Source organism: Parasteatoda tepidariorum, chromosome 1, assembly GCF_043381705.1.
Source record: "Parasteatoda tepidariorum isolate YZ-2023 chromosome 1, CAS_Ptep_4.0, whole genome shotgun sequence".
Taxonomy (NCBI): Eukaryota; Metazoa; Arthropoda; class Arachnida; order Araneae; family Theridiidae; genus Parasteatoda; species Parasteatoda tepidariorum.
This window is the reverse complement of record NC_092204.1, coordinates 25,760,927-25,787,689: the sequence shown is the minus strand read 5'-3', so window position 1 is coordinate 25,787,689 and position 26,763 is coordinate 25,760,927. Positions and strand designations below refer to the sequence as shown.

The following is a 26,763-nucleotide window of genomic DNA, read 5'->3' as shown; positions in this document are numbered from 1 at the left end:
ATAAAAGTATCGTACTGTAAGTAAAGAAACTAAAATTAAAGCGCATCAATCTTATGTTACAAGTAAAAATAATTAAAGAAAGTTAAGTGTAATTAAATGAATTTCTTTTTCAAAAATAATAATTTGATGCATTTATAACTTAGTTTTTTTCTTCTAAGCTACGTAAGTAAAAATAGCCTTTTTTGTCATTATTTACTAATAACTCCGGTCTAGGTAGGATATCTAACTTAAATAAGACAGTTAATATTTTATTCGTCAAATTAAATATTTCCTGTTTTGAGACAAAAACAACAGGTTGTCGTATTTAATGTAGATGAAACACCTGTCGAATGTGTCGCATATAGTTTGCGGCGAAATTATTTGGTTTCCAAGGAGTGGGCGTTCACGGTGATGGATCGCGCTTGTCAATTTCTTTCCATTGTTGGTAAATTTATTCTTCTATGGTTAAGATATCATCTTTTCGAGTTGCTTTTAACAACATACAACTTCATTCTTTAATGTTAAGAATAGCATTGCTTATCCTTACTTTAAAATTAAATTATAAACTGCTACTTTGAAAAAAAAAAAACTTTTAATGCTTCAAAGACGGAATTTCTTAAATATGTATGCTTTCGTGAAAATTCGAAAGAGAATGTCTACATTCTTCTTTGAATAACGACATTCACATACTCTTTTAGGTGTCCGAAGCATGTGATATATTTGATTTAATATTTTAATGCTTATTTGATATTAATAATATCAGATTAATATTAGAAAAAATATCCGTGCAGAAAATTTCGGGTGTCGTCTTTCTAAAACAGACATTGTTTTGAGATTTAATTAAATTCATCGCTCACTTTCTCGCCAACAACGTGCATTTCTCGCCAAAAGTAGCAGCTAAGTTTTGCTGCAAGAGAGTTAAAAGCATGCTTTTTTACCGGAAAGTAAAAGTAAAGTATTTTGCACAGAATATTATAAGTACTATGTCGAAAATACCTTTTTAATAGGTTTAACATATTTCATATGAAAACTGTGACTGTAACGTTTTAGGATACATTAATATAATTAAATTAAAGCGATTACTCGCTGTTCTTAATGCAATTGTTTTATAATTGGTTCAATGACAGTTAAGTTTCTATATAATTATGATATTCTTTTTTTTTAATTCAATGAAAAAAAAACTTTAATCATAATCTTTGAAAATTTTTAGATGAAAAATGCAAGCTAATAATATTTTTTTTTATACATATTTCTTGTATCTATCGCTGTTTTTCAGGTAATCTTCTAAAGCTCTAACACAAAAAAGAAGATAATTTTCTTTTTAAAGAATCTCGGACTTTTTCTTTAAAAAAAAATTCCAATTTCTTCCTACTTTTTTTTATTCTTTTTATATATTCACTTCAGTGTTGCCATTTAAAAAGGGTGAGAAAATAAAAGAATATTGTTTTATTCTTTTCTCTTTTCCTCATTTTGGATACAAAAAGAAAAGAACGGAAAAAAGCTCATATTTTTTCTTAAATTATAAATAATGATCAAAATTCAGAAGTGAAAAAAAGTAGTCCCTTTGCAATATCTCTTTTTCGGATTTTACGAAATCTTAAGAGATAAAAGAAGAATTTAAAATTGTTAGCGTAGCTTTTGGAAATGAAGGTATGGAAAAAAAAAAGCAAACTATATTCTCTGATGCTTTATCCTAACACCGAGTGTTGCCATTCACAAAGAATAATTTCTGCTAAAACGCAGTGAAGTGAAATGGAGTTGTGTCGAGTTGTCCCTAATTGTTGTCTCACAGAATGAAACTCATCTAAAACTTCTTATTTTTCTCGCCCTTCTCATTAAGGTTATGAAGTTTTTGTACGAATACTTCACAATAAAGCGAAAAGAAGCTTTATTTTTAAAGCGAAATGGATGAATTAAAGCTGTTGCTTTATTTGTATTCAAGTCTTAAAACAACTGTTAGTTCTCTGTTTAGCTCATGTTTTTTTTAAAAATTAATTTAAATTTTATTTCAGCAAGGATTATGCTCGCTTGAACTTGAATATAATTGGCTGGGTGATAATTTAAAATTTGTTTTCATTACGTTTTTATAAAATGTCTTCATATGTTAGATCACTAAAAAGTGAATGAGTATCATTGTTTATTTTTATGTTTTAAAGCTTAATGTGAAATTTGCATTCAGCATTATGAATGCGTGCATATTTTAATAATGTTATCTAGTGTTTTAGATAAATTTCACATTAACTTTTTTGTGATAAATGTTGTGAAATTTGCTTTCAAATTTCCCCGTATTAAAAAATTATGTAAATCTACACTTTAAAAATGTATTTTTTTTATTTGTTTATTTTTTAAAAATAAATCTTAAAATACATTTCTTTGAGCATATTCTACAAAAATATTTTTTAATTGTTTTTAGAAATGCCTTAAAACGTCTTTCACAGTTTTTTGGATTACTATTAATTACTCTTAAGATATAAAATAATTACAAATTATTTTATATGTTAATTTTAATTTATTAAGAGACCTCTCTCTATATGAAAACGTAAGTCAAAAATTTAAAATCCAAGATGGCGAGGGTTGGAGGCCTCTTATGAATTGTTATTCATTCTTATGACAATTGTTATTCATTCATTTTAGGCCGAAATTTCTAACTTTAACAAATGTGTGTAAGTTGCCGTAAAGGCCTGAAATCTGGTAAATCCTAGATTTCACTGGTTTTACTTAGGATTTATCAAAGTAGCTTGGTAGAAATCCGAAGTATGCTTTAATATCATTCAATTTCAGACTTCTACCGAGCCTTTGCGGTGAAATAGGAATTACCAGTGCCTTCCAGTAATAGTCCGAAGCTAAAGATTTAAACTATTGCCATTTTTAAAAAAAAAAAATTATTAAGTCCTATTTTTTAATAATCGCAGGATCCCCCAAAACTTTAAAAAGTGGTAAAAAAAATAATCTAGGAGACTAAGTGTTTTAACTAGTTACAATAGACCAAAATAATTTGTAAATTAATTTGTGTGCTTAAAATATCTGATTGAAGTGAAAGAATAATTTACATTAACTTCATAAGACAATTTTTGCCACTTAAATTTTTCCAGGTCGCGTCTACTTTTTAATCAAGAAAATGGCGAATTCACATGGAATCTTATTCGTGAAATTGCATAAATATTGTGTCGTTTCCTTTTTATTTTTACTTTACTGTAACTCTAATAAAAATAATTGTAAGATAGTTTCATCATCGACATAATCTTAAATCTTACCTTATTTTGATAATTTTTACAATTTATATTTTCAATTAAAAAGTTAAAGCTTGTTTTAACCTTTTTGACACACATTATATACAATATATTATATTTTTCCGATAAACGGTGCCATTGGTGGTGGTTAAACTTTTTTCGCCAAATCAAACGTCAAGCATAATAATCACTAATGATCGCTCGGTGCGGTATAACCTAGTTGGTAAGGTGTTGGGCTCATGTCCAAGAGGTCGTGAATTCGATGCCTACATTCCGAAGACGTGTAGTAAATGGTGACTGGTGCACATTAAATCGGTTGGGTCACCGGTTGTTATAAGAAATAATACTTTTGGGAGTACTGAATTGGAAATTGATCGTTCTCTGGTTCAGGTCGAAAGTGCGATCTGTGGATGTATGTGGATCTGTCCTATAAACAGGACAGACCCACTATGTGGACGTATGTGTGTGGCAGAAATTGAATTCTTGGCCATAGATGGCGGCACCGGAAAACTAGAAGAAGTGCATCCCCTTTGCCTTAATGGCAAATGACAACAACTGATAATCGCTGTTTATTATTTTTAATTATCTGATTAATCAAGGAATGTGATTGCTGCTGCCTCGTTTTTTTCTACACTGATGTTTTCTTATGGTTAAGTGCCATTTTCCGGTATACCCTATACTTATTATATTTTTTTAAGTTTAAGTGCGATGCTCGGTATACGTTAATCTGATATTTTCTGGAATATATCAGTTTTTCTCAAAAAAAGTATATTCTAAAATACAAATTTTTTATTTTTTTCTTTCTCTCTAAATCTTCATTTTCTTTTTTTTATTTTTATTCCGGAAATGGTGCTCTACAAATCTTTTTGAAGTTATGGAGGGAAATAGAATATTTTTCACTTTCATTTTACTGTTGAAATGTTTCTTCGAACATTTGGTCGTTTGTTTTCCGCATGTATATGTTGTCTGAAAAAAAGTTTTAACTTCTTTCTTTTGTTCTTTCTTTTTCGTACTCAATCTGCGTAAAAGTACTTCAAAAGTAACAATTCTTGCTTCACTCTCGGATCTTTCTTTGAGTTTTGCTTTTCAGCTGCAAACTTTTATTTCGTACTTTTGTTCTTATTTCTGGTAAATAAAAGAGCATTTTACAGTTTTCTTTTTTCAAACAGTACATAAAGCTATAAGAAATACAAATAAAGTTGTTACTTTTATAAAAAAAAAGCCTTTATTTTTTGTAAGTATATCCATGTGCTAATACACTTGAACAAAAAAGTTATATGTTATGTATTTATCATAAAATATTTTTATCTTAACAAGCACATCGTTGTTCTCAAAGCGAGTTGTTAGAAAGAGGAAATATGTAGTGTAATGAATATTCAGTCTATACTCTATCATAAGATCGTAGATGTGCAGATTATCTATAGAGTAATTTCTGTTCATTTATCAACATGGTGGTCTAAACAAAACATGATAAATGTTTACCCAACAATCAACGTTTGTAGATTTCAACTGCAATTAAGATATGTCTCTTTTTAACACCAACACGTTATCATATATCGCTCATTTGGTGAAACAATGACGTAACTGTAAAATCAAGTTACGTCATTGTTTCACCAAATGAGAAATATAAAAAATATTATTTTGAAGTAATACTTCTTCTGCGACTTCCAACAAGGTTACGTTAAACGTTTAACGCTACATTTTTATTGGCCGGGAAATCACGTGGTAGGATCCAGTTTTCCCTCATTCATTTCCATATTGTTTCGGTTCTCACTAGCGTAAAGATAATAAAAGTCATAAAAGTATTGTTTTTCTATAAATATTTTTCTAATTTGTTTTGATACACATATAATTTAATAGGGTAGTATTTTTATTTTCAAACTTAGTGGATAACAATTGTAAAAAATGAGTGAAAACAATCCCACGGACAATGCGACGGATTTAAGGTTATGTCAAGGTACGTGTCTTGTGAATATCAATTGATTGTTAGGTTTTCTCTTCTGAAATTACATTATGGCGCATTCACATACATTATTAATACAAATACATTTTCGAGGGAGAGACGATGAGGCAACCACAAGCACTTCGACTGGTTCAAGAGGTCCACGATTGAAATATTACCGTGATTACAGAGCACGGAAGCGAGCGGAGCAGGAAAAAGAATCGTTGAATAGAACTAGTGATCCTTCTACGACTGCTGATTCTTCTACAATTAACGTCGCAGGTTGCGAAGTTTAACTTCTTCCGCGCGGAGGGACTGCACACACTATTTTTTTCCTTTGAAAAACAGCGACTAATGGCAGAAAAAAAGGATAAATTAGGATTAAATTTTTATTTATTTATTTATTTTATTTTTTATTATTTTTTTAACATCTCTTTCGATATTTTAGCGGGAATAGAGTGTTCTATGTATCGCTCATTTGGTGAAACAATGACGTAACTTGATTTTGCAGTTACGTCATTGTTTCACCAAATGAGCTATATTATGTACAATCGATATGTAATTTCGTGTAATCACCCATTGAGTAAAGGGCAAGATTTGTTATAATTTAACCAATTTTATAATACAGGCTCATAATAGTTACCTTATTAATACTGTCACGGCAATTTTACGTTTAGCACTGTTAATACTATTTCAGCAATACATATAAGCGTTCTAGGTATGTAGTACGTCAGTTTATTAGGAATTTAACTGTGTAATTTTCTTTTAATTATTACCAAACATATAATGTTAATTTTATGCAAATAATGGCATGTAATTTCAATTTAATGTCTATAACATTTGTTAATTGAAAATCTGAAAAACCCTGTATTGCACATGTTAACTGCACTAAATGCAATTTTAACAAGTATTCAATTTTATGTTCTTACTATGATGTAACTTAATGCTCTTGTTAGAGAGGCCTCCACCTTGGAGGCGTTGGTGTCTGTTAACGTTGTTTTTCGAAGCTACGTCGCCAAGGAAAAAAAAAAAAAAAAAAAAAAAAAAAAAAAAAAAACACAGTTTAAGTGCCTTACACTTGAGTCAATGCGATGACTTTAAACTATATATATATCATCTTACCGTGAAGAATCACCTGAGCTTTAGAACAGACAAATAACTTAAATATTTTAAAAGTTATTAAACTTTTTTAAATATCGCCAATTTGGCCTAGATGAAAATTATCAAACCCACCTAGATGAAAATTATCAAAATCGCTGCCTTATTCTCAGTTTTTACAAATTTTTATGATCTTAGCTAATGCAGCATTGGTTAATAATTATTGGTTAATAATTAAATATTAAAAATAAGACCGTAAACGCTTTTCATTTTTACAAATCTGTGACTTTTCTCCATATTGACGTTTTGAGCAATTTTCAAAATAAGCATCGACAGCCAGAGCCTGATTAAGGCATGGCCATACGGGACAGTTGCACCGGGCCCCACATCAGAGGGGGCCCAAATCAAATAGAAAGTTTATTTTAGTTAAATGAACTTTTTTAAAACAAAATAGTGCAGTGTAAAATCCGTTTTATGATAGCTTCTTCATTAATCTATCGTATGAACAGAAAAAAAGAAATATATATTTCCATGGCCTTCTGGGGCGGAATATAGCTAAATTTTCACAATTACGATGGACTAATATGGCCAAACAAAAGCTTGTATTTTTACATATCGCGAAATGCAATATGTTTACAAAAGTACGGCCTTCTGATTGGCTTAATTGAGCCACCGTAATTACGAAAAGTTAGCTGAATTCTGCCCTAATGTCAGCAAGGTTATGAATTTTTCGCAGCTAGATGGCAAAGTTAACGATCAATTATCCCATTCTTAACTGTTTTGTACTTCTTCAATCTAGTTAATTTAAAGAAAATAATAAATGTTGACTCTTCAGATGTGCTACATCCTCTTAATGAAGGACACAGAATTGTTAGAAAACCAATAAAATGAACAGAACGATATTTCGTCTGATCATTGAGGGGGGGGGGGAAGGAGATTTTATAGCTATTTTAGGTTCTAGTCAATTTTCTTATTATATATCCATAATGAGGTGAAAAATTTAATTACCTACATAAAGTTCGGTTCCTCATTACTCAAATAGTGAAGCAGAGGGGGCCTCCAAACAAGTTTATGCCCCGGGCCTCAATTGGGTTAAGTTAGGCCCTGTCGACAGCGCTGGCTTTAAACAAGCTAAACTTTACCTAACAGTCAAGAGTAACAGTTGCCTAACTCACAGCAGTTATGAAAATAACATATTATTCGCAAAAAAAGCCTCATTTCATTTAACGACGGAGCCTTAGAAAAACAGCCTTAAGAGCCACTTGCCCATGCCTATCTTAAACCGGTAGATGATCAATGCAGAGTATTAGTGCAGGATCGTGTGTTGGTGTTGTTGCTGTAGCTTATAAAGTTGCACTAATTATGCGCACGCTTTTTTTTAAAAATCTTATTTTATATCTGTTTTTTTAGCATTTATAAAATCTTTCAAATAATGCTTTTATTTGAAGAAATTGTAGTTTGAAATTCTCCTTAATCTGATAAACTATTGAATCTGATCCATTTAGTGTAAATCGATTTGATTGGATAAAGGCAGAGAAGTAAAAATCTTGATCTGATTACAAGATTAATAAATATTAAATCCGTTTTATTTCAACTCATTTCGATTGTTTGAGAGTTCCAATAAATTGCTTTTCCAAAAATCAACTACTTTTCTTTTTTCCCAAGTAAAACAACTTATGTGAAACAATTTTCTAGATAGGATTAGTCAAAACGAATAGATTAAGATTCTTAAGTTTTCTTTTTTTTTGGGGGGGGGGACATTGATTAATGAACCAGTCATTATTCTTAAATGACGTCCTAATTTGGACATTTTTTTAAAAAAAAGATTATGATGACTTCTCTTATATATATGCAGATTGCTATTGACTTAAACTGTCAAAAATTTGAATGGAAAATTGTTTTTTAGTGTTTGAAATATTTTTAAAACGATAGGTTGAGTTTTGAATTTATAGTGGGCAAATATTTGATGTTTGCAGATTAAATGATGAATGTATTTCCTCCTAACTAAAACATTTTATTCCATCTCTAAAATATTCTATAATGTTTACCTAAGTTATTAAAGGAAAGTTTATGAATATTAAATTTATATAAAGTGCCTCATTTTGTGTGAAGTTAAGAGTGATGCGTAACAAATTGAAAACTTTGTTTGCCTATCAGAAATAGGCTGTCAGGAAGCTAAATAGACTGTAACTTTATTTTTTAACTTTGTAAAATTTTACATAATTTCTTTGGCTATTATTTTTTTCTTTAAATAATGATTTTATTTTATTTTGAATTTTTAAACTTACTCATACTACATTAAAGTAATCGTAACCTTTTCACTTCTGGTATATGAGGGGTGATTTTAAGAGCCCTAGTCATCTTGGATTTTAGGTTAATTTTTAATTTGCGCTTTCTTAATTTTTTTTTTTTTGCTTAATTTTTGATGATCGAGTATGGTTTGACAGAACTACTATATCTTTAAGAAAATTTTGAAAAATAGGTCGTGTTCGATACCAATTGATTTGATTTCTATGCTGGTTCGTTTGATAATAAATGAATAAAATAGCTAAGGACTGTATTTATGATTTTTATTATCATTGGTTGTACGAGCACGCTATTGCTATAAGATCAACAACTAATTTTCAACTGTTTGGGGTTACAAGAAACGGTGACGAGGATGCTAAGACAAAGATGCCAAATTGGCGCTATGTTTCCGAGATATTGAACCGGTCGCTTTATTTGATAGTGATTGATAATTTTTAGAACTTGCTTTATGAATAGTAAAATGTTACCATAAATTATTACCAAAGTATAATGAAATGTTGTTTCAATACGGCACGTGGATTTAGTAAATCCACTATATCGAAGATAAAAAACTAATATTGTTCCCTGCAGATCTTGTGATATTTTACACTGTCAAATATTATTCATACGATATTTTATCCCCACGGCATTCTCTGTGTTAAAAAAATAGCACTCTCGATTATTTCACCGCGTTACACTCTGCCCTATATTATCTTATTATAATCGTCGTTGAATTTTGAACCCAATTGATAAGACAAGGGAACTCCTGTATCAAGTATTAGGAGAAATTGTGCCTTCTCGGACGCCTTTTTGATGGAACTGACCCGCATTTGCGTTACATGGATAGGAAAATCATGAAAACCTCCCATGATTATCCTGACGGCAAGGGGACTCTAACCCATGATCCGTCTACCACTGAGGATATTTTTCGCCAGCATTGTGGTTTATGCAAGTCGGGTGCGGAATTCGAATCAGCCAGCCATTGCCGGGGTTCGAACCCGGGTCACCTCATGGTAAAGCGAGCGCTCTATCTTCTGAGCTACCACGGCTCCAGGATAAACTCATAGATTTTATAGCAGGTCTCTATAGTCGGATTTGTAATTTATTGAAACGAAAGTGTTTTGAAAGTTTAAGTTGCATTAATCAGCTTCGCTTCTTGACTGAAGAACTACCAATATATATATATATATATTNTATAAATATATATATACACTTGAAATCAAGAACAAAATGGGTTCTATTTGACCCTAACATTTTGAGGAATGGTATAGTTATACCCCTCTTAAAAGTTTAAAATCTAATAGTTTACACGGAAACTAAAATGGTGCCAAAACTAGGAATTTTGCCACTGGCTAGTTGTGACATTTATAGCAATGCCCAGTTTAAAAAAAAAATAGAAAATTTTGAACTTTTAACAAACTGTTGATATTGTAAAGACGTATAAATTTTTGTCATAAAGACGATTAGCTTGCATCTGAAAATTATATATTCACAAAGCTCTGGATATTTATTAAAATAATATTTGTTTAAATAATTATAATAAAAGGCAAAGGAGATGCAGTTTCGATTAAAAGTGTCGCCAGGCGACTAGTTTTAATTTTTTAATCAATTTGTTACTTTTTCGACACTCTGTGGCCGGTGGTGACCGTTAATTTTTCCGCATGGTAGTTGGCATGTTTTGGAGCGATTGCGAATTGCTAAGTAGGTTAAAATAGCATAAAGGAGAAATTGCAAACCTGTTTTGATGTATGTTTCAATGACGATTCATTATTCTAGTGTGCCACTTATTAGTTTTCTTCTTAAAAAATAATCTTTAAATTGTTGTCCATTGATTTCAAACCATAGAATTACGTTGTGTAACTGCTCTTTAGTTATTAAGTTGCATCATATGGAAATCAAGTAAACAGTATTTAAATTTATTTCAATTTAATATCAAGCTTAGTTACGCTTTGGGATTTGCAATAAAAGGAAATCGAGGTAATTAAAACTAGATGTTTTTAAAATTTTTATTGATCTTTTCTGCTACTTCCACAGTAAAGGGGGATACTGTTGGACAACCTGTAAAATGGCACCCAAAATCGTACTTTTTTTTCTGAACCCGCTTATCATGATCTCAAGCATTTAATCTATTTTTCTTTTTGATGTTTTTTAAAAATATTATTGAATAAAAGTAATTTAATGTTTACATCTCACGTGCCACCGAAATACCGGTCACGTGTCACCTAGTGGCACACGAGCTATTGGTTCGCCATCTCTGACTGAGACGTTTCTCGGTTTAAAAATTTGCTTTTGTTTAATTTTTTTCCTCCATTTTATTGGTAAATCTTGTGAAAACTTTTAGCTCATCAATATTTGATTAGTTTTAAAATGGTTTAAAGGAACTTCTATGTGTGAATCATGCTCTCAACATGGCAGTTAACTGTAACTGCATGTAGCTGACAACTTGAATACTTAATGAGAGATTCTCGAAACTGGAGAGGGCGAATAGAATGGCATAACCTCAATTTAATGTTCTCATCAACTTCAACTAGAACTTTTCAACGCTTCTTTATATTCTCCAAAATTACCATAAATATCGATAAGCGTTTTTTTCCCTTCCTTTTTTTCGAAAGAGACACATTTCAACCTCGGAAGTTTTTAAGTAACTGCTTTTTTTCAGCTAAAGATGAATAAAAAAAAATTTTTTTTCCCCTTGTCGAAGTGTCACATGAGTACTTTTTAATAGCTCTTCTGTCAAAATTTTCTTGAAAGCTTTTGGTATTCTTTCAAAAGGGTGGACTCTTATGTACCCCTATTTTCATTAAGGTTGGAAAAAAAAACAAGGACAAAAAAAATGCATTACGTCATTTTTATGACACTTTTAAGTTTTTAAGTGCCATTTTTTGGATTTCTAAATTCGATATTTAGTATTTTTTTAAATTGTTTTTTTCCCGTCACAGTTTATCTTAAAAGCGAAAAGTTAGCATAGCTTGCTCGTAATCCTATGATTAAAATAGGAAGGTTTGCTTTTTAAGACCTTATGAAATAGTTTCATGTTGAAAATGAAGCAGTTTATATGTTCCTGATGCAATTTGTCCAACGGATTCAGCAACATTTTTTCAGGCTTGGCATGTTTTATGAAGGGTAATTACAAGTTGCAAAAGTACAGATCTGGTGGGCCAGGATGACTGGTGGGCAATGGATATCTCATCTTTCCATAAAGTTATCGTCTAGATGAGCTCTATGTAGACGAACATTTTTGTAATCAGGGTTCTGAAAAGTAGAATCGAAGGCTCTAAAATTTTATTCCTATGTTTCTCATCAGTCTCATTCCCTTCTCTCCGGGTTCTAAAAAAGAGAACAGAGGGCTCTAAAATCACATCCCTTTATTTTTCACACCATGCCTTCTGTCGCAATGCTTTCTTCAGTGTTCTGAAACGGAGAACCGCTCCAAAATCAGATCCCTACATTTTTTACCAGTCACTATGCCTTCCTCAGGGCCCTGAAAAAGAGGACAGAAGGCTCCAAAATTATGTTTCTGTATTTTTCAGCAGTTTTAATGCTTTCGTCAAAGATAGGGAGGGCATGTTAACGTCTACAATGCCAGTCTATACTACCAAACCTGCTCTCAAACTTCGAAGACTGGAGGTCAGGTATCTGTTATTGGCTCTCACCGTATAAAAGCATGGACTGCCCTCCAATTACCGAGAAATAGACTATAATAGTGCTGCCCTACATCTGTTCCCTATCAAGTGGCAAAGGGATTATTCTAGTTAGTTGTTCATAGGGGTAACTGTGAGAAGTATCTCTGGTTTTCTCCTCCAGCAAATGTTAATATTAATTATTTTCACTAAGTTCGCATTTGTAAGCGTTATTGACTCATGAGTTTTCTTTTCATCTCAGTCAATTTCACAGATGAACAAACCTCAAAATATATTTTTCTATCGATATTTTTACTTTTATTTGTTCTATTTCGGAATATTGCAGTTTTACGAAATTCATTACTTGGATTGGTGTTCATCAATAAAGTAAAATACTATAACGTTATTGTTAAATAATTGAGCATCGCAGATAAATCTTCTGTACGTGAGGTGTGCCATGGGGGTAAATGTTATTATATCACATTTATTACTTGAGTGGACATAATTAACAGCGATTCGGTATTAATAATTGATAGATCCTGCTCTTTCAAATAGGATCCGCACATTCGGCTTATGTATGTTTTACGTAGTTGTTGCAAAATAGAACTTATTCTGATTTTGCGTAAACGTGTGGGATGCTACGTGAAAGGGCAAAAATCTCTTCAATAGGGAGAATTTGCACTTGATCTTAATATCCTGTGCTTTCATGTACAGGTTTTGATCGCGTTTTGTAGAGAACCAACTTTGTTCTCTAGTGACTGCTTCACGCAATATTTATGCATTATGATAAATGCGTTATTGTACGTATGTGAGCATGCAAAGTCCCACTACCGAAAGATTTTTATTTTTAAGTACGCATGATCTGTGCAATGCTGTTATGAGAATCGAACAATATCGGTTCTCTCCTGAGATTGTGCAAAAATTAAGTACGTGAAGATGAACACAATTTTTTTTGTCGTATACCTGTTTAGGCAGTAGGGGTGCGATTGTTCCTGTTTTTCAGTGGCGCCATCTATGGCCAGGAATTCGACTTCTGCCATGCCATTCACACAACCACAACCCGTTTATAGGGCGGGTCACATTCACACACAAAGGAGAAAGAACATAGAACACACAGAGAGAGAAAGAAACATCCATGCCTTGCCCGGGATTCGAACTCAGGACCTTTCTGATGCAAGGATAATTCCCTGCCCCCTACACAGGCCGGTTGGTGATGGACACAATGACAATGCAATATAACATTTGGTTCAACAATGGATACAGATTTAATTATTACTTATTTTACAAAAAGAGAAATGCATTTTTCTGCTTATATAAACATTAGTTCACAATTATGAGTCTTTAATTTCAAAAAAGAATATACTTAAAAAAAAAAATCACGTTATTTTTACTGCTCTAAGTTATTCTAACTCCTTTAGCACCATAAGTTTTAATGAAACATCTAAAAGCCTTACTTTATTTCGAATAACTTGAAATTGAAATGTCCTCTTTAACATTCTACTCTTTCGATTGGGTCTCCCATTAAACATCCCTATTTATTCTACGCTCTTTATGCCTTTGTCGATGGGAGGAAACTGGAATAATTCCTTACCGGAAAATGATCTTGGTAAATAATCCCTCTTTTCTGTATTTTCCTGTTTGGAAAAGGGAAGAAAGGAGAAGGAATAAATAATCCTGATGACTTAGAGAGCTATCAACAATTGCCGATGACGAGCAATGAGGAGCATCAAAAAGGCATTTCTCGGTCTCCCCTTTCATAAATCCCTACTCCGGCTTCTTTCTCCCTAGATGTTAGGGTAATTGTGAGTCTCAGAAGATGATTACCAAAGTCGTCAAAAAAGTAATATGGTAATGTCTTCCCATAGAGTAAGTAATAAGAAGAGGGAAAAAACGAGGGATTTTTTTTTTAGTGATGGTTCCTAGTATTGGTTTCCCTTTTCCATTTTATTAGGCTTCTTAACGAGTTTAGACACGTCGAACTGTGCTTTGACGTTGGAAAATTCGGTGATAAGTGTACGTCTTGCGACAGCTGGAATGTATTTCATTGAAATTTGTCAAGATTTAGGTTTGAAAAATATTTTGATTTCACATTTTTGATTCAAGTATCAAATGTATAATTTTTGTCAAAAAGTTTTTTAAAGTCTTTTATTTATTAAGTTTCTTGATGTAATTGTTTGGACAGTTTGGAAAGGTTGATTAAATATTAAAAATTTAGTTTTAACTCTGTTGCATGACTTTTTTTCTTTATCTTCGTAGGTATATTTTGTTTAACCTCAAAACCCAGCCTCCAATATATTAGACAATGTTTTGATACTTATTTATTATTTAAATATATAATATTTTAATGTGTTTTTTCTGTTTGTATGCATTTACAATACGATTGTCTGTGTGAAAATAAGATTTACACTGTTTTGTCGGAGGTTTGAGTTACTTTTAAGATTGTTTTATCGGAGTTTTTAATTACTAAAAATTATTAGAAAGGCAAAAAATTCGATTCAAATCATTTTTCGGAGAGTTTTATTGCATATAATAATGATTTGTTTTTATCAGTCTAATGGTTTTTGTTTCATGACCAAAGTACAAAAAATACACAATAAAAATATTCTTCAATATGCAAAAAATGCTGACATTCAAAATTTATCCTTTTTTGCATTATAATTAAAAATAATTACATTTATTTGAAATCTTTTATAAAGTATTTTTTCGCATTTAGGAGTTTATTTTCGCAGTTATGAAGGAATTCACCTTGAAATGAAACTTGATATATTAGTAGAATACCTTGAATAAGGCGTTCACCCCTTAAAATAAAATAAAAATATATCATCCAGGCAATTTCGAGAAAAATTCACTTATAAATTCAAGCGTACTTGATATATACTAGTTAAATCTTCATTTCAATAACGGCTGAGTGGTCTAGTGGCAGGGAGTTCGCTCCACTAGGAGAAGCTTAGATTTCGACTTACGTTTGGTGTTGATTGTGCGGACTGTTTCATTTCTCTTAATTTTTCCCTAATATATGTTTTATCTTATTTTTTTTATTTATTTTTTTAAAAAAATAATTTAAATAAAATTTTTTTATTATTTTTATTTTTTAAATTATTAGATATTTCTTCGTAAATTAGATTACAGAAGTAAATTAATTTTTGTATATGATAATAATATTTCTAATTAGTGCTTACAATAGTTAAATAGTTAGAATTTTGTTAATTAACTTTATTATTTATTTAGTTTTATGAACAATAATTTGGATTGTAATGATCATAAAAAATTAAAAACAAACCACTATTTTACCACTTTTAATTTAGGTTTCCATTTGTTAATAACATCAGCTTTCTTGAAGTGCGTTTGAATAAAATTGGTAACCATTTGTTAGTTTACGAAAACGTATAAAAGTTATAAAATACATAATTCCTTTTGAAGTTTGTAACATTTATAAAATTTTTTTTATAAATAAAGAAAAATAAAATTCAGTAAGTTCCTAATAGGCCGTGTTAAATATATTTACCACCAAAAAAATGGCATTTTTATAAATTAAATGAGTTTTTTTTTCTTATATCAATTACTATCCTTAAAGCAATTTCAATTCCAAAAATACTTTAATTTACCTTTACTAGAAATAAATGGCCCATTAAAGGGTTAAGAGGTCTCTCTCCTCTCGATCAAACTTAACTGTTGAAGAAGATAAAGAAATAAATTTAAATATGCTTTTATTTCTTTTTATTTACTATTCACAAATTAACTGATGGTGGATAATTACTCTATTCTGCTGTATCGTTCGAAACATAAAAGGCCGTCACCGAATCAGAAATATAAAGCAGGCGGTATTTTTTATTCTTTTTTAATTTTTTATGACAAAATTATACCAATAAAATTCTGCAATCAGCAGTTTTTGAAATGTAGTTAAATAACATTTGTCTGATTTTTGATAAGTATCTTTTTTTTTGTGCAATTTATGCTATAAAGAATATTTTATCTTTATCTAAATCGGTTTTTATCAGTTTAACTGTAACAAAATAAATTATTTAAAAAAAAATAAAAAAATAAAAATTGTCAAATTAGTAGTTTTAAATGACTTACCCGAAACTAGAATTTACATAACTTTTTTTTTAACTTCTTTTTTCAACATTATTTACATCAGGCCCACAATTTTTACCCCTTAAACATTTTGTTTTACTTGTTTTAACGAAAGATATGCATACGTATAAGACGAAATGAAAAGGATGACAAGAGTAAGAATTTGCGTGATGCGTATAGAAGGATACAAGGGAAAGATAAATTTAAATGGTGACAGTAATGTGACGTTTAAATTGAAAGGATCCTGAATATTGAAGAAAATTCAAAGGAATAAAAAGTAGATGTAAAGGAAATTCAAATTATTGAAATTAATATCGATTTGAAGGTTGATTTTAATTTTGAAATCAATAAAGGGATGTAAAAGAAAAAGAATAAATTCCTTCAATACGGACCTAAGTTAGCATCTCGGAGAAAGAGAAAAAGGCAGAAAGTACACCCCTTGGTGTAACAAAAGCAAGCAAGAATGTTTGAGAGAGAATACGTCAAATATTCAGAAAGATTCATTGATTGGTAAGAATCCAGACAAGTGAATAACAAATTAAAATTCAAGAGGAAGACATTTTGAAAAGCGGACGATTGAAATTGGTAAGTAAGCCCCCCCCCCAAAAAAAGAAAATAAATAAAAAAAAAAGAAGAAAAAAAAGTGAGGATAGAGGGGTATCTCTCCCCACAGGAAGTGCAATGAATCGCGTTGACCAGCAATGTAAGGCGAACAGAAAGTTAATATTCATTTCGGAAGAAAAAATGAAATTTTTGTCAGACGAAATATATTCAATATATTTACGTTAAAATTGAGAATCCCTCAATTTAAGAAAAATCGCTTAAAATTTAGCATAAAATTAACTTAAACTGTTATAAAATAAAGAGTAAATAAGGATTTAAAGAATAAAAAGGAAAGATTTAATTAAAAGAGTAATTGTAATATTACAAATGGCATTACGATATCATCAAAAGTTTGCTGGGTACAAAAAAATGTCAAGAAAATGCAAACCTGAAGTTTTACCTAAAATCCAAGATGGCGATTGTAGAGGCCTCTTAACATTGATATTCAAACAAATTTTACGTCAGTTAACTGGGGATGGGGGGGGGGATACACTTTTTGTGCAGATAAAACTTTACTACTGATACCGACTATTTTATTTTTTAGATCTAAAACGACGACATAAAAGAACACTTTCGAACTTATTTTAGTTCTTCGAGAATCTTGTGTGGAAGTTTTAAATTACAAGCAATAAGCCATATATTTGTTGCATTTGGGGAATTTTTTTCAAAAATTCCTTTTTCTCAAAGCGGGGTCTTGTTTCTAAGAGATCTGTTTTCTCCTCGCTACACTTCCCCCCCTTTTTTTATTAAAGAATGTTCTAGAATATCCTATTTTATTGAATAAAATGGCATTTATATATATATTTGGTGTATATTACTTTGATGTAAATTTTGACAGTGTTACCTTTTGGGATTGTGGTTTAAATGTTTATGTATGTAATTGTTTATTAATTCAACGAAATTTCGTATTTTTTTTAAAAACAGATATTACTATTGTGATTGTAGAATGTTATTTATGTAGAATGTTATTTACGTAGAATGTTATTATGAAGCATGAGTAAATTTATTTCTAACGTATAATTCATTTTTGTATACATTAATTTTACAAAAGTTTGGTAATTAATGTATTTATTCCCAGAACTTTCCTATTTAGTTGAAGTTTCATTTTTAACTTTAGCATAATGCTCTGTATGACCATTTAAATTTCAACTGTCTGCTAACTGCTAAAATAAGAATTTATGTCGCCATTTTATCGCCAAATAAAAGTCGCCAATCGAAATTTCGTTGACTTTCCAACACAAGTAAAATTATACATAAAACTAAAAAGGAAAATAATAAAATAAAATTTAAAATATTAGGAGTTAAAGTTTTCAAGTGGACTATAAGGAAGAAAATAAGTTCATTTATGTTAGACCAAAAACAAAAAAACGTATTTATTTACGTTAGGCCAAAAAACGTAGATGAGGGTCGTCAAACGTACGCGAAAGTGTTGCAGCGTACATTTTTCGTTTTTATTCTTTAGTTCGTTTTTATTCTAAAGCAGTTATTTCTTAATAAACTAAAATATCACTTAGCACTTTTCTCCTTTTTTTGTCCGTTAGTAAAACGTTCTTAATTTTTTTTATTTTGTTATTCAAAATCTATTTTTTCTAAATCCATTAAAATGACATCTCCTATTTTGTCCACTAGAGAAACGTTGTTTTTAATATTTTTAATTTGTTATTCCAAAGCTGTCGTTTCGAAATCCACTAAAATGAAGCCTAAAACTTTGCTTTTATCCAAAACACTTCAATTCTGGTGAAATATAAAATTTCCATTTTCTGATGTTCTAATGATAATGTAGATTCAAGTCGTGTAAATTGATTTTGACAATCAAATGTATCTAAATCTAAACGTTAGATTTCTATTGCATATTAATGAATTTAAGATATATTATCATAAGATTTACTAATCACACAGCAATCATTAATTCTGCGCATTTATAATAAGATACCTTAGTAAACTAAGAAGTGTTGGAAAACTACGAGGAAGTTGTAATTTGATTTTTTAAAACTTGTGTGTTCACTACACGGTCTTGTGTTTTAAATGAGGGACCACAAATTCTGAGTTTAGTTGTTCTGTTTCCAGATGTGTAATTAGTTGCGTGAAAATCAGTAGTTAATCAAAGACTATTTAAAATGTTTTCTCGGCGTTAAACACGAACACCTCTCTCCTGCATTATTTAACCACAGCTTTAACTGTTTGGTTTTCATTCCAACCGCCAAGTTTGACGCAAATAGATGTTTCAACTAGGCAGAGATACTATTTATGCAAATTAAAATTCCGCTTTTACCTCGAACTCTCTGAGAAGCGTTTCTAGAATTCGAAAATAATTCTAGAATTCTCGAGAAAGTGTTCTACGCGAATGTCTTTTGATTTTAAACCTTTTTTTTTTCTTCGAAAAAAAGTTTTAAACGTTAAAAGCAAAAACACGAAAGATGTAATTAGCAGCATTCGTCAAAAAAATTTCGAAGAAATATAAAAGATTCTTTTTTCTTTAAGTATCAAATGCTTCTGCTTTAAATTATTTAAATCGTCCAAAACAGCGTGCATAATAATTATAATAATATATCCATGCAGAAAAAGAAAAAAAATGTATCCTGAATAAGTTTTAATCCTTTGATTTCAAGGTACAAATATTCAAAGAGTAAATTAAACTAGTGCATATTTTAGATTACCAAATCGTACACTAACAGGATCTTTGTCTGAATAAACATAGCTTTATTTTGATAAATTTGGATGTTTGGTTGTTAAAATATGGAGATAAATATGGTTTCCAATTATGAAACTCTTTTATCTCCGCTTAAAAATTAGTTTTAATAATTATGTATTTTCGTTATTTATTAAAGTAACGATCAATTTTTTAAAATTTATTTTACGGTATAAAAATTTAACAGCATTTTAAATTATTTGAAACCCTAATTGTTTGATTAGTTTTTGTGAAATAAATTAAAGAAATACGTCTTGATCTGCCCCTTTAATCGTTAAAATTGTATTTTAGTGCATAGAAATTTCATCATTCGATCAAAAATTATTAATCGAAAGTATTTTTCTCCTAACTATACGTGAATCGTACATGATAAGGAAAATTTCCTGGTTAAGAAATAAATATCTTAGCAACCGCTTAAATTTTACCCTTCTCACGGCATGAAACTTGTTAAGGTTGTATTCTTTGTTAAAAAAAAAAAAAAAAAAAAAAAAAAAAAAAAAAAAAAAAAGTATCTCAGGGTTAATGCGATTTTCCAACGCCCATCTCCGTTAAAATGGTTATGGAAATTTCGCTTTATCCCCATGGCGGTACGTTTCAATAAGAAGTGGAAAAAATTCTCATCTTCGTTATTAATTGTTACGAAAATTTTTCTTTATTACCATGGCAATACGTTATGTTGCAGTAAGAAGTTGAAGAAATTCCCATCTCCATTAACATGGTTACGAAAATTTTGGTTTATCCCCTTGGCGGTACGTTTCAGTAAGAAGTGGAAGAAATTCCCATCTTCGTTAGCAATTGTTACGAAAATTTTACTTTATCCCCATGGCGGTACGTTTCTGTAGGAAGTGGAAGAAATTCCCATCTCCGTTAACATTTGTTACGAAAATTTTACTTTATCCCCATGGCGGTACGTTTCTGTAGGAAGTGGAAGAAATTCCCATCTCGGTTAACATGGTTACGAAAATTTTGCTTTATCCCCATGGCGGTACGTTTCAGTAAGAAGTGGAAGAAGCTCCCATCTCCATTAACATGGTTACGAAAAAGTTTGCTTTATCCCCATGACTATACGTTATGTTGCAGTAAGAAGTAGAAGAAATTCCCATTTCCATTAACATGGTTACGACAATTTTGCTTTATCCCCATGACGATACGTTGCAGTAAGAAGTGGAAGAAATTCCCATGTTCATTGACATGGTTACGAAAAATTTACTTTATCCTCTTGCCGGTACGTTTCAGTAAGAAGTGGAAGAAGCTCCCATCTCCATTAACATGGTTACGAAAAATTTTGCTCTATCCCCATCTCGGTACGTTTCAGTGGACTAAAAGCAGGATTTGCGGATACCATGGTAACGGAGAAAGGAAGAGTATGGAAAGTTGTTAAATAAAGAGTATAATATGAGGCACAAAACCTCGAAAAATTACAAGATTTTTAAAATAAAATATTTATTCCGTTTGAAAAGTATTAATCCAAAAACAATCGTTTGTTACGTGTTTATACCTCTTTGTTATAGAAAATGAAATGAAAATGAGGTTGAAAGAAAATGAAAATAAGCATATTTATGCATCATTTAGTTTTATGTTCGTTTAATGTGTTTTTTTAAAGTTTTTTTATTGAAATTCCCAAACATTTACGCCTCTGCAATTAATTTCCTTTTTTACAATTTATACATTTATTTTTAAATAAGTAAAAGAGGGGGAAAAAAACACCATTCCTGGGATTTTGATAAATGCAATGATTGAATCTCTTGGGAAAATTTGCATTCTTTAATAGATTAAACACAACCAATAATTTTGTTGCTTTAAACGTGAATTTCCTTGCAGTCAAAGTCATTTATTTGGTTTAAGTTCGTAAAAAATGTCATTTGTTTTCTTTACGCTTTCTTTGAATTAAATTTTAATAAAGCTCATTTAAAGAGTTTTTTTTTTCTTTCTGAGGATTGCGCAATAGAAAACGCCGGAGATACACCTAGGGTTTTTAAATCCTCTAAATTTTATGAGTTTTTGGTTTCCAATTAATTAATTTCAATTGAAAATTATTTGCACTAAAACTTTAAATCTTTACTTAGTATGCTAATTTTGTTCTTTTCCGAGTTAAAAAAAAATCGCCAACATTGGAACGCAAGCATGTTTCTTTAAAGCAGAGGAAAGTAAATTGTGTAAAGATAGTTTTTTTCATAACATTTAGAAATCATTTGTTACTTGATGACATGTTTTCAGTTTATAAAAATGAGTTTTTTTAAACATTTTATTGAAAAACAATTTTTTTTCAAGCTTTCGGGATTTAAATAGGTATCTGAATTTGGCGTTTATATAAGATATATTAAAAAAAATGTCTTTTTTTGGGGTTTTAATGTGTAAATAAGTTAGTTATTGAAGTTGTATGAAATGAAAGGACTAATTTTCATAGTATATCACTGGGTAAATATAATAATTACATAGTAAATCGCATTATAGCGAATTCCTTTGAATTAGTTGCAAATGCAAATTGAATTAATTGCTTTTAATTTAATGATGAAGTAAAAAGAATTAAATTTTAACCGCAAAAAGTTACTCGTGCACATACTTTTTAAATTTTTATTGCCTTTTCGAAGAAAAAGCCAATTGATAATCTGAGAAGATATTTCTTTCAAATTATAATGATTTATTTAAATGTTTTTAACTGGCATATTTTCTTTTTCGAAGTATTTTTTTAAACATTTATTTTTTTCTGAGCTTGATAAAAGCTTCTTCATTTCATTCCTTTTTTTTCCCCAGAAGTATTTTTAATGATATTGAATTGCTTTTCGATCCATCCACAATTAAATTACTTTCGAAATAAATAAATTGGTTTGATTGTTTGAAATATTTTTCTAATTTTTATTTTAAAGTAATTTTCTCTACTTTATTATTATTTTTACTTCACTGTATTCATGCATAAATTATTATTTTTTTTTTATCAACATGAAAAACAGTCATAAAATGATATTTAATATCTTATTGATAAAAATATTCTATATTACTAATGAACTAGATGACTAGACATGGTGCGTAGCTTTTTTAAAAAGTGCTTAAAGTTGCTTATTTTCGATTTTCGTTATTTAAAAGCCCTTAAAGGTGCTTTTTTCATGGGGTGTTTTTAAAAAGTGCTTAATTTTGCCTTTTGGAAAATTTTTGGAGATTTTTTTCTTTACTAATTCGATTTTTGGTACGCATTATGCAAAAGCATGCTTTTCACATTGCTCTATTCAACGATTTCTCAATTCATTTCGGCGTACTGTCGGTCCATAGCGTATGAAAGCAGTCTACATGTTTGATGAAATACTTGCGAGTCCGCATGTGTGTCTACTAAGTTGGGTTCGTTGAGATTATTGCACTCTCGTGTGCAACTCTACTGCATTTTGCAAGATATTCTCAATTTCAGGCTTCGTTTTCCACCCTCTGATAGCGAACCGAAAAATCTCTTGATCATTTTATAAAGGCCATTATAATCAAGAAAATCGTTTTTTTTTGGTTGTCAAAAACTAGTTATTTTCTCATGATCATCTAAAGTCTTCAGAAATTAGTTTGCATTTTGTTAATGTATCTAGCGCTTAAAAATATTTTTTGAGTGCTTAAAAAGTACTTAAAAGATGCTTATTTTTTGTTGAAAGATTTGGCTACGCACCCTGCTAAAAAAATAGAAGTTTTGCTAAAAGTGAAACAGCATTTAGGACAAAAATTTTTGACAATTAATAATTATTTGATGAAATCGTCAGAACTTTTTTAAAAGGTCGTAGGTTTTAAGAGTCCAAGAGGTCGTGGGTTCGATCCCCGCTGGCCAAAGACTCCCCGTGCGGAAAATGGTGACTGATGCATGTTAAATCTGTCGAGTCACAAAGTCCTCCATGTTCCCATGACAAATCATACCTCTGGGGTTACTGATCCATGAGGTTCCTTGTCTTCTGGCTTGGTTCAAAATTACAAGGCTACGGAGTTGGACATTAGTAGTCGTAAACCCAAAATTGGGTCGGCTGTTCAACGACGGTTATAAAATAAAATAAGGCATGAAAATTATCTGTGATATTAAATTTGGTTAACCTTATTATTGCACTTGTAAAGTTTAAACGAAAATTAGAAATTTTGAAAGAGTAAAGCAAATTTTCCCCCCTTTTTTTTCTCTACCCTTTGACGTCTCTCAGATATTTCTTGTTAATGCTCTCAAAAATTCCAAATACCTGCAAAGATATTTATGATTTTACGAGATGTTGTACTCATGAGAAATCTATGTAAGATTAATATTTAAAAGCATTTTTTTAAATACTTCATTATCGTTCAATCAATAAAAAAATATTATTCTGGGCTGTTACAAAATAGCTTCAGATGTTTCTGCAAACTACTGAATCAGATTTTAATAAGTTTTGTCACAACGTAACATTTTAACCGTTTTTAAAACCTTTCAGAAACTAAAATTTTATCAAATTTTTGAAAATATAACCAGTTATTGTACAGTTTATACCACAAATATCAATTTAGATAGCGTATCTAATGTTGTTGAAAAAAGATCCCCTATTTTATTATTCCTCAAACCTTGAATCTGAAACTCTATACTTACTTTCCTTATTTGCTTTTAAAAGAACAAAACACAAATCTACTTGAAAAGAGATCTCGTCTTATCTTTAAGGCTGTTTTTCAAAGGCTCTGTAGTCGCATAAGATGAGGCTTCTTTTGCGAATTATATCCTATTTTAATAACTGATCTGAGTTTGTAACAGTCATGACTTTTAGCTCAAGTTTAGTCTACCTTTAGTCAGCCCCCTCTATGTTGGCACGCACAAAACATCAATATGGTGAAAACAGTTTTGAGACTACAAAAAGCTTTGAGGTCTAATTTTTTAATATTTAAAAACTTACTATAGTACGATCGATACGAATCCGCATCCGACTTGCACTGACCACAGTGTTGACGTGAAATATCCTCAGTGGTAGATGGATCATGGGTTCGAGTACCTTTGCCGTCGCAAACCGATGGAGATTCTCGCTGTCTTCCTCTCCATGTAACTCAAATGCTGGTTAGTTCCATCAAAAAGTCCTCCACGGAGGCAAATTTCTCCCAATACTTGGTCCAGGAGTTCCCTTGTCTTCTGGATTGGGTTCAAAATTACAAGGTTACGGTGTTGAACATTAGTAGTCGTAAAACCAAAAATTGCGTCGGCAGTTCAATGACGGTTATAAAGTTATAAAAATATAATGCTGCATTGAGCTGCGATTTCTCAGCGATAGAGCGTTCGCCTTCCATTGAGATGAACTGGGCTTGAAACCCAGCGATGGCTGGTCGATACGAATCCGCATCCGACTTGCACCGACCATAGTGCTGACGTAAAATATCCTTAGCGGTAGTCGGATCATGGGTTAGTCTTTTTGCCGTCAGACTAACCGTGGGTGGTTCACGTGGTCTTCCTCTCCATGTAGCTCAAATGCTGGTTAGTTCCATTAAAAAGTCCTCCGCGGAGGCAAATTTCTCCCAATACTTGGTCCAGGAGTTCCCTTGTCTTCTGGATTGGGTCCAAAACTACAAGTCTTCGGAAATTAACATTATTAGTCGTAAACCCAAAAATTGGATCGGCTGCTCAACGACGGTTATAATATGCAATAAAATATAATGCTGCATTATTTGTGCTCATAAGATTCTTCAAAGGTTGATTTTGATAGTTTTTATTTAGGTGAAAAAATGTCGCCAAATTGGCGACTTTCAAAATCGTATAATAACTTTTAAAATATTTTAGTTATTTGACCGTTCTGAAGCCCATGTAATTTTTTACAGCAAGATAGCAAATGCAGTATAAGATTATATCTTTGCTTCAAGTGTAAGGCACTTAAACTGTTTTTTTTGTTTGTTTTTGTTTTCCTTGGCGAAAGAGCTGCGAAAAACCATGTTAACACGACGCTCTTCTTTTTTGGTTAAAATCGCCGTAAGTGAGGGATCACATGACAGGAGGGACTGATGTTTGGTAAAAGGAGAGAGAGAGAAATATCTTCAAAAATCGAGAGAAAATATAACAGCTCTATGGTTAATACTTTCAAAATTGTCTTTATATAATTTCTTTATATAGTTGGGGCTCTGCCGAAAGAATGTCAATCATATAGGTTCCTTCGCCAAAAAAAAAATAAAAAAAAATTAGATTTTATTTTTCTTTACAAAAAACACATAAACACGTAACTTTACTTTTCATTTTTTGTGTTATCTTCCGATTCTTAATTTAAGTTTTAAAAGATTAAAAAAAAAAACAAAGAAAAAAACGGTGATATTTTGTATTCTGTAACACAGAGAAAAGAGATAAGCATTGTTAAATCGGAAACGTGACAAATCTGCCATCGTCTTGAAAAGAGAATTCCTTCTCCAAGAAGTTTTCGAACACAATGCATGAGACAAAAGATTCGGGGCTGGTAAGTGAACTCTTCCCCACCCCCGCGGATACAACATCTTTATCTGCAACTGTACCTGACATTCCCTTCTTACATTTTTCTTGTTGTTACTTTTGTCGTCCTCTCTTTTTGCTGAAAACTTGTAGTTTTCGAGATTTTTCTCTTCAATAGCACGTCTTATGGAATATGTGTTTGCGGTATTTCGACTACATCAAAAATTGTTCTTCGAGCATTGAATTGTACCTTAGAATATTTTTTTTTTGTGTCAATTCCTAAATCATCTTTTTTCTTTACTGTATAATTTATAGTACATTGACTGGTTTTAACTTGTATAAAATATGAGACCACGAGTAGTAACTATTTATAATGGAGTTGGATAACCACCGGAAACCAATGAACCAATAAATTGGACAAAATTCGGCACAATATTATCACTTAAAAAAATATTTTAAGTTTTATTTTTTTTAGTTTGTATGCTTTTATAAAGCGTTTGCCTATTAAAAATATAGTTGAATTTACCACCGTTTGTTGGTCGGAGTTTTTAATTCCAATGAAAAATTATAAGAAAAGTAAAAAATTCGATTCAAGTCTCCCTTTGTACAATTTTATGGCGTATTGATGTTACTGCAAATGACCGAAATTGGTGGTTGTTAACTACCACCGGTGAATTTTGATAATCACATAGTCGATTTGGTAAGAGTCCGAAATATATACTAGATCTAGTTCAGTGACACTGTGTGATATACATTTGCCCGGTATGCACTACATCAACAGAGATGCCAACTGCTCCGGACACCCCAAATTAATTTTAAAAGCGGTAAATAACTTCAAAGTAAGTTTTGCAAATATTTGACTATTTTTG

General features: G+C 30.8%; 1 protein-coding gene across 3 annotated transcripts in view; it reads left to right on the top strand.

Annotated features, from left to right (window-relative positions):
* The window catches only part of LOC107455203 (tight junction protein ZO-1), a 327,629-nt gene that overhangs the window by 120,366 nt on the left and 180,500 nt on the right, over positions 1–26,763 (top strand). The gene's annotated exons all lie outside the window — the stretch shown is intronic.